At 37.3% G+C, this 12,074-nt stretch overlaps 1 protein-coding gene across 7 annotated transcripts in view; it reads right to left on the bottom strand.

Annotated features, from left to right (window-relative positions):
• The window catches only part of GREB1L (GREB1 like retinoic acid receptor coactivator), a 145,412-nt gene that overhangs the window by 75,024 nt on the left and 58,314 nt on the right, over positions 1–12,074 (bottom strand). For 6 of the 7 annotated variants that reach the window (XM_041122842.1, XM_030011979.1, XM_041122841.1 and 3 more), the window contains exon 2: positions 6,725–6,828. The gene's annotated coding sequence lies outside the window, so the exon portion shown is untranslated. Of the gene's footprint in view, positions 1–3,455; positions 3,475–6,724; positions 6,829–12,074 lie in introns of those variants that run through there. The other variant, XM_041122840.1, reaches the window with a different exon arrangement.

Below are 12,074 nucleotides of genomic sequence, written 5' to 3' on the forward strand. Positions count from 1 at the left end.
TAACACCAGTGCAATACAACCAAATCAGTAATGGTGTTTAATCCCAGCTCTAGGATCAAGGCATATTTTTGCTATGTAATTTTGATTTTGCAATTAGTTGCAGACATGAATTACAATTTATTCTCCTAACAACTTAGAGTGTTAGCAGTTGGGCAAGTTACATGTTTGAATCCTTTCAGCTACCACCACTAATAACACTGCAGATAAAACTAATGTAGTATCTAAGTAATTAATGTAATAACTATTTAAATAACTGTAAATGCATGTTGCATTTTGCTGCTTACTGAAATGTTTTACCAAGCCCAAATTTGTTCCCCAAATCATGCATTCAAAATCGGTACCTGTTGACAAACCTAACAGATTTTTATTGAAACTTTGTTATTTTTATATACTTTTCATATACATAAGTGTACAGTCATTCACTGACAATACATATTCTGCTAGTAATACACAGACCTTTTTGTAAGTTATTAGCTAACAGCTATATTTTGTAATTACTAATTAAAACAAACTATTCAGAACTATTAGAGACATAAAATGTATTTATGTAGTTTACAATAATTTACAATGTAAACTATCTTCTCAGATGCATCAGTTAATTAATTTAAAGCTGTGTTTTTAATGGAGATTTAATGTGTATTTCAATGGAACACTGTCTAATATTACACCATTTTTAAAACCTGTATGTAGACTTCTTTAATTTCCATGACTGGGAAGCTCAGTGAACAGTCTTATTACATCTTTCCAAATACAAAACACAAGTCCAAGTTTGTCAACAATTTTAATGCTGATAACTATTCACTAATTGCTTACTTTCATGAATTATGTATTTTTTTCCCCTGAGGGGTTGCTTCTATCCTGAGAAAGTGAAAGGAAAAGTTACCAGTGTTTCAAAAGAGCCATATAATGACATAAAAAGGACCATTAATAATGGCATCTCAGCTTGCACTGCTCATGAAAATGAAAGGGATGATGATCTATTAAGCATATGTGGTCCGGTTACATAGAAGCTGAGCACTTCACTTACAATCCCAAGCATCCTTTGAATGCCTTATCAATAAAGTTTGTTATCAACTCCTCAACACAACTGACTAACAAAGACCACCATATGAAACTAATGATATTAATGCTGTTTCCAACCATTGAGTTTGCTCAACTTGTTTGTAATTCTTATTAATTTTTTTCCTGCACATCTGCTCTACACCACTTCTCATGATCTGCCTTCAGACCTCAATACTGCAAGTACATATTCACCTGCCTGGTGTTGTTTTATTGTCTTCAATAAGACTACAGAGTAGGAGTGTGCACTATGGCTTAGCAAAACATATATGTACATTATTGTAAATCCTTAGGCTGCTAGGCTACAAAAATCTAAGTTTTAAACATTATAGCTTATGCTATGTATTTATTTTTTGTATGCACAAGCTACCATTTATATAGGAACTTATGCGTACACACTGCTTGACATTTTTTAAGACTGCCAACCAAGTTGACACTATTTGATAGAAAAGCAGCATAAAAATTCACTACTAAGATACAGAAAATAGAAGCTAAAATGTAATCCATTCTGACACTTCTCAACATCAGATTGTACAGTACAAGCATTAAACAGAAAAATCCTTAATAAAAATCATCGTAGGTATCTACAACTGCAGTAAAAGTGTTTTTCCCCATGCTCTTTCCTTCCTTTTTTTTTTCCTCATTTGAAAGTGCTACTAAATAAGGGAGACAAAAGAATTTTTATTGCCAAGCAATATAAACTAATTGCTATTCATCTTGCAGAGATGTTACTTGTTCTGAAAATTCTGAATTGTAACAACACGTACTAACTGACACTACTAAAAAAATATCTTTCTGAGTAATAGACATAATAGTAGTACAGATTACATTGGCTCTTAAAATTTTCCAAACAGAGATGGCCCAATTCTTCAGGAACATCCACTCAGTATTTTCTTTTTCCACAGTATCCATCTTATCTGGTGCATGTTCTGGTTTGTGACAGCTGTAACAGACTAAAAATGAAGCACTGGAGTAGGACTTTGTAAACTTCAACCTTTCTTTTGCTGTAAGCAATCCTTCCCCACCACCACCAAATCAGGCAGAGTTGGAGATATAGCATGGCAGTTCTTCAAATACACAACCTGAAAGTAATTTCAGGGTTACCAATTCAAAAAAAGAGACGGTCTCTGCAGCCAGAGCATGTCTTTGACACTGTAAAAATGATAACACACTGCACCCAAGAGCCTCACATGCAGCATTTCCCACATCTCCTTCATCTGTAAAGTGCATAATCCTGCCAAAAGCACCGTCAAGTTTTGTTCCATTCCCTCTCCAGGAAGATTATTAAACAAATCCCTAACACAGATTTCTAGATTAAAAACTAAAATTAAATCAAGGAATAATAAAGAAAGTCTTAAGTAATCAAACTTGCCTTCACTAACACACTTGGATAGAAGAAGGTTAGGTGGGTTGTTGGTTCCTCACCTCCTCCAAAAAAATGACTGTTTTCCTCCCTAGAGCCCTGTCTGAAAACAAGGCAAGTCTGAAAGAGTGATCTCCTTGAAAACTTGAAAAAGGCTTGGAAACCATAATCTCTAAAAAGGAACCACCAAAGGTGGAAACAAGCCCCTCTTCTTTTGCAGAGAGGTTGTGTCAAAATGTTTGTCAAGTCTACCTCAGAGCACGTTCCTGCCCAGCTCTTTCGAAAATACCATTCTCAAATAGGTCAAAATGATCACATTTCTGCTCTTTTGAACTCAGAAATATGTTTTAGAAAGGAACAAACAAATCTTTTCTTATCTGAAGCTCCCATGCAGTCTCTAGATAGAGAGGCATATCTAACATCGTTCTTCTGCAGTCACTTTTAGCCCATGATGCAGAGACAAAAAAAACAGGAAAGCCAGCAGCTTTCATGGCCATTTCTATGCAAAAATCAATGCACTGAACAGACAAGAAAACACTGCATAGGTCAAAACCATAACAATCAGCTTAAACCCACAAGTAGTGTCAAGTTTAGTATCATTCAGACATTTTTTGCAACTTATCTGCTGCTGGGAAACAGTGTCTAAATTGCTCATAGAATTTCTATTTTAAAAAAAACCAATAAATTTCTTGTATGTAATTTCAGTGAAAATGAACTTCAGAGTGCTTTGTAGAGTTCTTCCTTTTCCTTTTACACATGTGTTCGTCATGTGTCAAAGCTGACTCTACTTTCTCCCCTCCCCAGAATACCACAAATTCTTCTGTAAAATAAACAAAGCTCTGTCCAGAATCTCTGAAAACACCAGAGGCAACCCCTCTTTGAGATCAAAGATGCACATCACTACTGGGCCTTCTGCAACATCCCAGATTTCAGTTAAGATGAAATTTGCAACAAACAGAGAATCGACAGAACAAAACTTTAACATCACATCCAGGGATATATCTAAAAAGAAGAGCTTGGACACTCAAGCTACCTTTTCTAGATACTCAGGAATCCCAATAGGTATTTGTGGGAAAAAATGTCCACAAATGGCATTTTTATAATGCCATTTAGGTCCGGCAAAGAAAAACCTTTCTAATGCTTTTATTTGTTCTGTGATGCAACTCATCACCCACTATGATAAATTGTGTATGGGGTCTTTACATCTTGGAAGAAGAAAAAATTATAATAAATTACATTATTTGTTTGAGACATTAGATGTGCTTTTCTACTTGTTTTTCTCCCCAAAGGAAAAGTCTTAATGATGTTTACAGGCTAAACTTAATTTACCCGCAACATAAACATGCTAGCAGAGGCAATCTTGATTCCCAAAGCTGCTATTATGATTTAGTGAGTCAATAACACAGAAAATTCACAGGTTCTATGTGCAGGTTCTATGCGTTCTTGAAGGCATACATATAAAACTTCCAATAAATACTGACACTCAAGAAACTAGTGCTCATAATATTTTTCTGTGACTGCTGCCACAGTAGAATATAAATACTATGCATGAAATTGTCACTGTGGGCTAAAATCCGCTTGAAAAAAAACCCACCTCATAAATAAACACTTTATAGATACAAAACAATTTTCTCCAGTAGATGAGGGAAAAAATCTTAATAATCCATATACTTCCATTTTACTTACTTTGAGTAATTAAATTCTACGCTTACAAACAAAATGCACCATTATAGCTCAACTATGTATTTCTCTAAGTGGCTTTATTATACAGTTTATTTTATATAGCCCTTAATTTCATATAGATATACATGTAAAATGTGATACTTATTGTTTATAGGGATAAAGCTGAAAATAGGCTCAAAGAGACATCTCATTGAGTTCCTACAGCAAAAGCCAGTCCAATCTCATTGATAAATAAATCACCTTAATCCTTTCTTCATTTAATATTGCCTTATGGCAAAAGCATGAAGCTGAAGCCTAGAAAGTCAAAGTTAAGACCTGACCTTCCATCTCTATCCTATCTGGCCACTCCCTTGTGTCCCCTCAAACACACATGCTATCATTTCCTGATGAGTTTAAAAGGGGTTATCAGGAGAATTTCAAGACGTGTCAGTTTTGTAGCAACCTGAATGCTATACAAACATCTTTTGTGTTTAATAGGCAATTTGTATTTTAGTAGGTTTATCCATTTCCAACTTTATTTGTTTAAAGGTGCCTTAACCTTGACATAAATCAATGCTAAGCATCTGTATAGAGTACTTCTAAAGAGTTTAAAAATTAAGCTCTTCAGAGAGCTATATTTTGCAAGCATGTTTCTTTCAAAAAAAAAAAAAATTGTCAACTTCTTTGCTTATTTTTTTCCCCTTGAAAATTATGCAATTTATTCTTTTTCACTCTTCTTACAGTGTTCTTTCAAAGATCATGGTGAAACACCAGGTTAGTCACTATAAAAACGTCACCACTGCCGGCTCCCAAGTATCTTCTTCTTCCTAATACAACCATGAGTGTTTGTGTAAGACAGTAGGGCCAAAGAGTCAGAGGCCCCGGATTGTGTCTTGCAGCACACACACCCACCCCACCCACCCCCCCCCCGGAAGAAAAACAAAAAGCACTGAACCTTTTCTACCACATGCCTGGTCCTTCCCGCACCACCACTCTGGTGAAGACAGCCATTATTACATTTCCTTTCGCGTTATTTACAAGGTCTTGGCTCTGACATTGATTTCTTATATGTTTCTATGACAAATGTTAAGTGTTAATAAGCTGCTGCTTTAAAGGAAGATAATGCTAAACAAATTACAGGAATTAATTACTCAAAACCCATTCTTTAGGGTTTTTTGTGAGCATTGAAACAAGAAGAGCAAAAATTGCTCAAGACCAGAAAAAACCCACATTTTTTTCAACCAGTTAATAAGTGTTAGCAGATTAAAAGAAGTTATAGTTTAAACTAGGCAGTATCCTGATAATCTAAAGCAAATTTGTCGGCGACTATAGCATAACTGGGCAGGCGCAGCTCCCTAAGGAACAGTCTTTTAATTTATAAGTGAAGGTTTTTACTTTTTACTTTTTCAAATATTTTGCTCATGGTATAAATTTTAGGATCAAAGGTGAAAGTTCAGAAATCTTTTCAGTTACAGAACCATTAAAATGATAAACATTTGGAATCCCAAAGTACACTTCTACTCTAACTGTCCTTTCAGACCTGCATTGACTGCACTATAATAGCTGCCAACATTTGGTAAGGATTAGCCTTTCATTTAGACAAAAGCAAGCATTCCTTAGCTAAATCAGCACTTTTTGCCATCAGACTCATAAAACCTTTTCACAACACAGATTTTCAAGAGAATCCTTCAGGGTTTTAGGATGCTGCTCCTTTTACTAAGTAACAAAATACACCCCAGGGTGTCTCATTGACCGCACTCAGCTGTCCTTTGACCTCGGCAATTGTTTAGCCTAACTTCAGGGCCTCTCCCCCCCCCCATCAAAAAGGCTAATGTTGCTTCCTCCTAGCACCTGGCGAAGCAAAATCCTAGAGGTTCCCCCCTCTTCCAGACTTCTACCGTGTTCCAGATGTTGCCAAGCAAAATGTTCCTATAGGCAGGTTTTGGGAACCCACAAGCGCCACTCAGAACCTGAACTCTGGCCATGACCCCCTTGCTCTGCTCAGTGCTGCCCTTGCCCCAGGGACACAACAGGTCATAAAGCAAGAATAGATCTTCAGCCTTCTCCGTACGCTGGCTATTTAAATGCAACAAGAAACTATGCGAGCTCAATATTGTATACCGAGACAAGCCTCCCCCCTTTAAGAAGTCAGAAAAAAAGACGTGTGAGAATCTCAGCTGGAAGCACAAATCTATCTCGATCGTTACAAAGATCTGCATTCTTCTTCCCATTTGTTTTAAACCCTTCAAGAGGACAAACAAACAAACATCCACCCTCCAAGTGCATAAAACATATATTTAGCTAGTTGCTTAGGTATTTGCAGTGCTTCTAAGTAAAACAGCAGAAGAAAATTGTTACAGCTTCAAAAGAACTGTCATTAAATAATGAAGTTGACCTCATTGTGAATATATAAGAAAAAAATGGAAGTACAAATCAGCCCTCTTTGGTGAAGGCTGTTTAATTATATGAACTGGATTTCAAGATTTTTTAAGAACTTCAACATTGTACATGCCCGAAGCAAAAATAAAATCGTTATTTACAGTCCACACTGTTCCTAAAATGCAGTCAATGGCAATGAAAGTGCAGATGCTGAACACAAACATACAGTGTATTGTCTATTAGGAAAGACAAGTACGGTACCTTCTCAGATTCCTTTTAACCTATTTGAAATGCAGTCATGATTAAAGGATACAGCTAAGAGTTTGTGAAGTCTTGCTGTGAAGTTGTTTAAAACTCCTGAACAGCTGAAAAATAAGAAAGAAGAAAAAAATTAAAATTACTTGTGCAGCATATAGTTTATAACAAGCCAACAAAACCTGTGTCTAAACCTGGTCTAGGGCAAAAACTGAACTGGGGTGGGGAAAGGAGGGCTTACCACTTAAAAAAGCATCTTTTTGTTTATAGGAATACTTGGTTGAAGCTGCATGGCTGCTTCTCTCCATTCTACTAGAAGTACAAGTTTGTCACAGAATCTGCACATTTTTGGCACCGAAGTCACTATATGAAATATCAGGAACTTAGCACATCAGTATGAGAAAACTAACTGTCACAATAACATTAAAAAAACCAGATGATAATGTAGAAGTAATTATTTTACTGTTGGTTTAGAAAGAAACAAACTAAATGGGTGAGCAGTTATCTATGCTAAACCAGAGACCAATGTTCAAAATGAAATCAGAATTAGCTGGTTGCTCTCCTATCTGACATCCTATTAAGGTATTTAAGTGAAAACATTTCTAATAGAAATTGCAGTTTATAAAAGAGAATACACCTGAAATACCCCAAAGAATGGCAACAATGATGTAGCAAGCAGCAGGCAGAAGAGAACTCCTAAAATACCTAGGGCTGTACAGAACAGTAATTAACATCAGGAAAAGCTTTAAATTAAGTTATCATTGACTGGACTTCGACAAGACTTTCTTAGGCACACAAGCTGGTTGGTTTCTCAATAGAAATGGACAATATTTTGCCAAAAGATTTAAAGGAATTTTCCCTGTTGCTCACAAATGGGATTTTAGGCTTAAAGCTGAGACCACAGCCTTGGGTCTGCTGTCAAAACCAGAATGAATGCGACTCTTTCAGCTGTACACCTAGAATTCAAAACCTACATTTTAAAATTAAAAGCAATACAGCTTTAAGCTTCCTCCCCCTCCTCCCATTTTTAAAAATCAGCCCATTTAAGAGAGCAGCTATAACCCTCACCTCTCACTCAGGACAGGTTTTGGGTAGGATTGTTGTGTTCTGAGGAAAGACATTAAACAACTCTATTGCCAGGAACCACCGATGCTACCCTGCACTGTGCATCCCTGCCATGCTAACAGTGAATCCACTGCAGGTGGCCAACAAGGTTAACACGCGCAGCTCCCAACCAAACTGTAGGGCTCTGCAGAGACTTCAATGATTGCAGAATGTCAGTAATCCAATTCCAACAGCTCCTGGCTCTGAAATTGCTATTTTTCGGACACGTGCTGAACATTTCACCTGCTAGTAATGACATTTTTGTATTTTCTTCTAATTACACTCAAAGCTAAGACCTTTGGCCCTAGGCCACAGACCTCTATTCAGGCTGCACACATTCTCTTAAACGCCCTGATCCTTTGTTGTCACTCTCGGTCTTTCATCTATTATTTACATCCATTGAGAAGAGAGATACTCTACCATTTGTGAAGCTTTAAAGCTTCTAATCATCTTAATTTCTTCACCTTTCAACCAGGGCTTCCCCTTGTGGACCAATGCCAATAGTGTGACAAAATAATTTTTCAAGCCAAGATCCTCCTGGACCCGTCCCAAACCACGACACACACTGGGATGTAAGTGCCTTTTGTCCTTAGCCGGCTGCTTTTGCAAACGCAGACCTTTGCTCAGCTTTGGAGTGGGGGGTGGGGGGGGGGGGGCGGTGGATTTGCTTGTCAGTGGCTTGGGGGGGAGTTTTCTTGGGGCTTATGTGTGGTTTTTTACGTCACTTTCTTTCTGTTAAAATGTCTAATTCAATTAGTCCAGCTAAATCAGAGATGCTGTAGTGAATCTTCCCTCTTAAAAACATTAAGTACCTTCTGAAATACAAATGGCTACAAATTTTAAGTTTACTGTTTTTTCCAAAAGTTAAACTGTCGATATGCTGTTTTGGTTTTATACTGTTACATGCCCACTCAGTACTGACAGATTCTTACGTAATATTTAGGACACAAAAAATACCACTAACCCTTTTTCTGATTATTGGCAGCATTAATTTGTCCTAACCTTACAACACAATGTGACAAAACCCCAATTTCTTCATCTGATGTTCAGATCATCTGCTGGAAGTAGGAAACAAATCAGCAGCATTTTTGTCAAGATGCAGAAGATCTCTTCTGAATTCATCAGCCACCAATCTTCATTTCCAAGACCTGTGGGATCTGCTAACATGTGATCCATCTTGGCTCTTTCTTCCACTACAGCCTGGTTTACTTTTGATTTCTAACAGTGCTTCCTTGTTGTCTGTCCCCTCTGAAGACCCCCAACCCCCTTGTCTTTTCTTATTTTCACCATTTGCTTCAACCAGCAGTTCACTTGAGACTCATCCATCTTACAATGCCTAAAGTGACAGATGCTCTCAGGAATGACCATACTGCTGAGTGAACAAAAGATAACATCACCTCTAGGAACTCAGGGAGAAATACAACTTCAACCCTAAGACAGGGTTATCCTGATGGACACAGCACCATAAATGTCTCTCAAGTGAGGAAAAAAACCAAAACAAAACAACCAAAAAAAAAACACTTGCGGAGAAAAGGAATCTGACACAATTAAAGGCCAAAAAGAGTATTCTTTCTGTTGTAGCTGTAGTTAGTGCTGTTGACGGCCTTTTTATTTTCTTTTTTTCTTTTCCTAATACCCCATGGAAGAATTTTGTAGAATTTACCTGTGATAAAATCAAGAGGTACAGAGAAAGTGGAGAAATTTCACACAAAAACTGTCTCAGGATCCCTACAGACTTGAATGCAGGAAGAAGGCACTTTGAAACAGTTTCAGCAGCATGTCACACAAGTCCTTCGCCAAAACACAAACATTACCTTGTTAAAATCTACACATCCTACAGACCAGCTGTTGCTCAGTTAAATTCTACAGGAATTCAGAATCATTGTGCAAGCCTGTGCCCTTGACGAAAGCATACTGTAGCCAGAGTAAGATTACTTTAATGTCGCTTGATAAATCTGTAATTTGCCAGTAACAGCCTCCCAGTGTTTTGACATTTGAGCACACACCATTTAGAAAAAAAATTAAATTAGAATGATAGATTTTCCAGCCAACACCCACATACCTGTCTACAGAATGATGTCTGTTTCTAAACGAAGATCCACACTCTATGCCTAATAAGACTGAAGCAAAAACTTCTGACTTGAAATATGCACAAAATTCTCTATCCAGTTGGTGGAACGAGATTTTTTGAAGAGAGAGGAGTCCTGGGTGGTGCTAGAAATCTCTTACTTAACAAAGTAAAGGTCATGCTAGCATCTTCCAGTGACATACTCGCTAAAGTGATGCACAAATGCTGGGAATCCCTTCTCCATAGTGAGACGCAAAGGAGTGCCTTCTTTCTCAGCAAAGCTTTAAACAGATTCTCATGTTCAGTTTTCAAACACTGCAGGAAATAACCGTCATTACAGTACATGAGATCGACAGCATGTGATTTTAATGGACATAAAAACTAGAGTGTAAAACAAAGACAAAGATAGGGGCCTATTAACCAAACGTCTTCTGTTCAGTGTAAAGTCCAGGAAAAATCACAATATGCACTTCTTTAGCCTTATTTATTAATTGTATTTAGCCATATTTATTAATTTGTGACGAGTTATGATTTTAGGTCCCTATCCTGATCTGGAATCTTTCTGTTGTGCTCTCATATCATAGCCAACATCAATCCACCAGACTGTAAGTACAGAAGTAAGGTATAAATACACCATTTTTTAATATAGGTGATTTTCCTGTAGTATGCCATACAGTACCATTTTGAATGCCCAATACATGGAAATTAAACTAACAACCAGTCAAGTTTGGTCCTTCTAAAGAAGATCCCAACTCTGGACGCCATACCACCTTTAGAGTTCCTCTCCCATTCTGAGCCACCGAGTGATGTGGCACTGAAATCTTTGATAAAATCCCATTCAACTGGGGAAAACACTTACACATAGGAAACTCTACAGAAGATAATGATTGGTACATGATTGAAAGAGTTGTATGCAAGACTCCACTTTCTACCTCACAACCCAGCCGGCTCAGTACACATTGCTCTGGAATCCCGGTCCTCAGCAAGTATCAGGGCTCAAGGCATGCCTCAACTACCAAGAAAAGCAATGAGAAAACCGAGTTTGGGAGATTTACAGGCACATTCTGCCATGGCAGCTGAATCCAATTTTCGCCACCAACACAAATGTACCTTGAGTGTCACCATGTCTGGGATAACTTTCTGAAGCTCCTTCCAACCCAATCAAATCAAAGAAGCAAATAACAAAGTCTGCAATTAATATCCTCAAAGGAAAAATCTTGAAAATATAATGCTTTCATCTGAAATACTTGATGCTAAGATCTTCAGATATGGACCAAAAAGTAGTTAACTGTATCCTGCCTTATAAAATCTATACTCTGCACTCAAATGGGCATCTTATCATACAGACAGTCCTTACACATTGTATCTCCAAATATTTATCACAGTAGCAAGAAGTGTTTATAGTTAATATGCAATCCATCTTCTGCACAATGCTGCTTTTAAACAAGACAAAGTGTGAGGTAAAAGGTCAAAACTACCAGAAAGAGACCTGAATAAAAACTCTGACATTACAACCATTTTGCTAGAAGAGACAAGGTGCTAAACAGGTTCTTGGAGTTGAACTCCCTATGCAAGAGGGCAGGCTAAGAGTACTAATCCAAACAGCAGCGAATAGTAACACAACTGTTGATATTAACGTGTTTAGTAACACCAAACTGCTTTGAAAATCTCTCATTTAATGAAAGCAACATTTTTCAATTGAAACTGAACATTTTTACATGCACATATATAAAATTAGTTCTTATTCAATGCAATTTTAACATGGAATAACTAAAATATTGGTATTAAACTTACAGGTAACTTCTGTCATTACCACTAAGTTATTGACACTGGAACATGACCTTGAAATGACAGCTCCATTAATGCAAGTCTTACCGAGGAAGGTTTCAAAAAGCCCCGATTAAATTAACTACTTTTAAACACAATAGGATCAATATATATGCAGAGAATGTACACCCCCATGGCAAGTTCTGCTTGCTTGATTGATCAAAAACAAAAAAATCCTGTGGCCTTCCAGATCTCAGCTGGTGCCAGAAATCCACATAGAAAAAAAAAAATCCATCTAAATGAAACTCTGAAAAGGTTTACTCTTCACCAGTCTATTTGCACTTCAAAAACTCCCTAAGTCCTTCTTCAGCTAAACCCCAGGGTTGAACCATTTAAAAAATGAGAGGGGGGTGGCCA

Source organism: Aquila chrysaetos, chromosome 4 (genome assembly GCF_900496995.4).
Source record: "Aquila chrysaetos chrysaetos chromosome 4, bAquChr1.4, whole genome shotgun sequence".
NCBI classification, from domain to species: Eukaryota; Metazoa; Chordata; class Aves; order Accipitriformes; family Accipitridae; genus Aquila; species Aquila chrysaetos.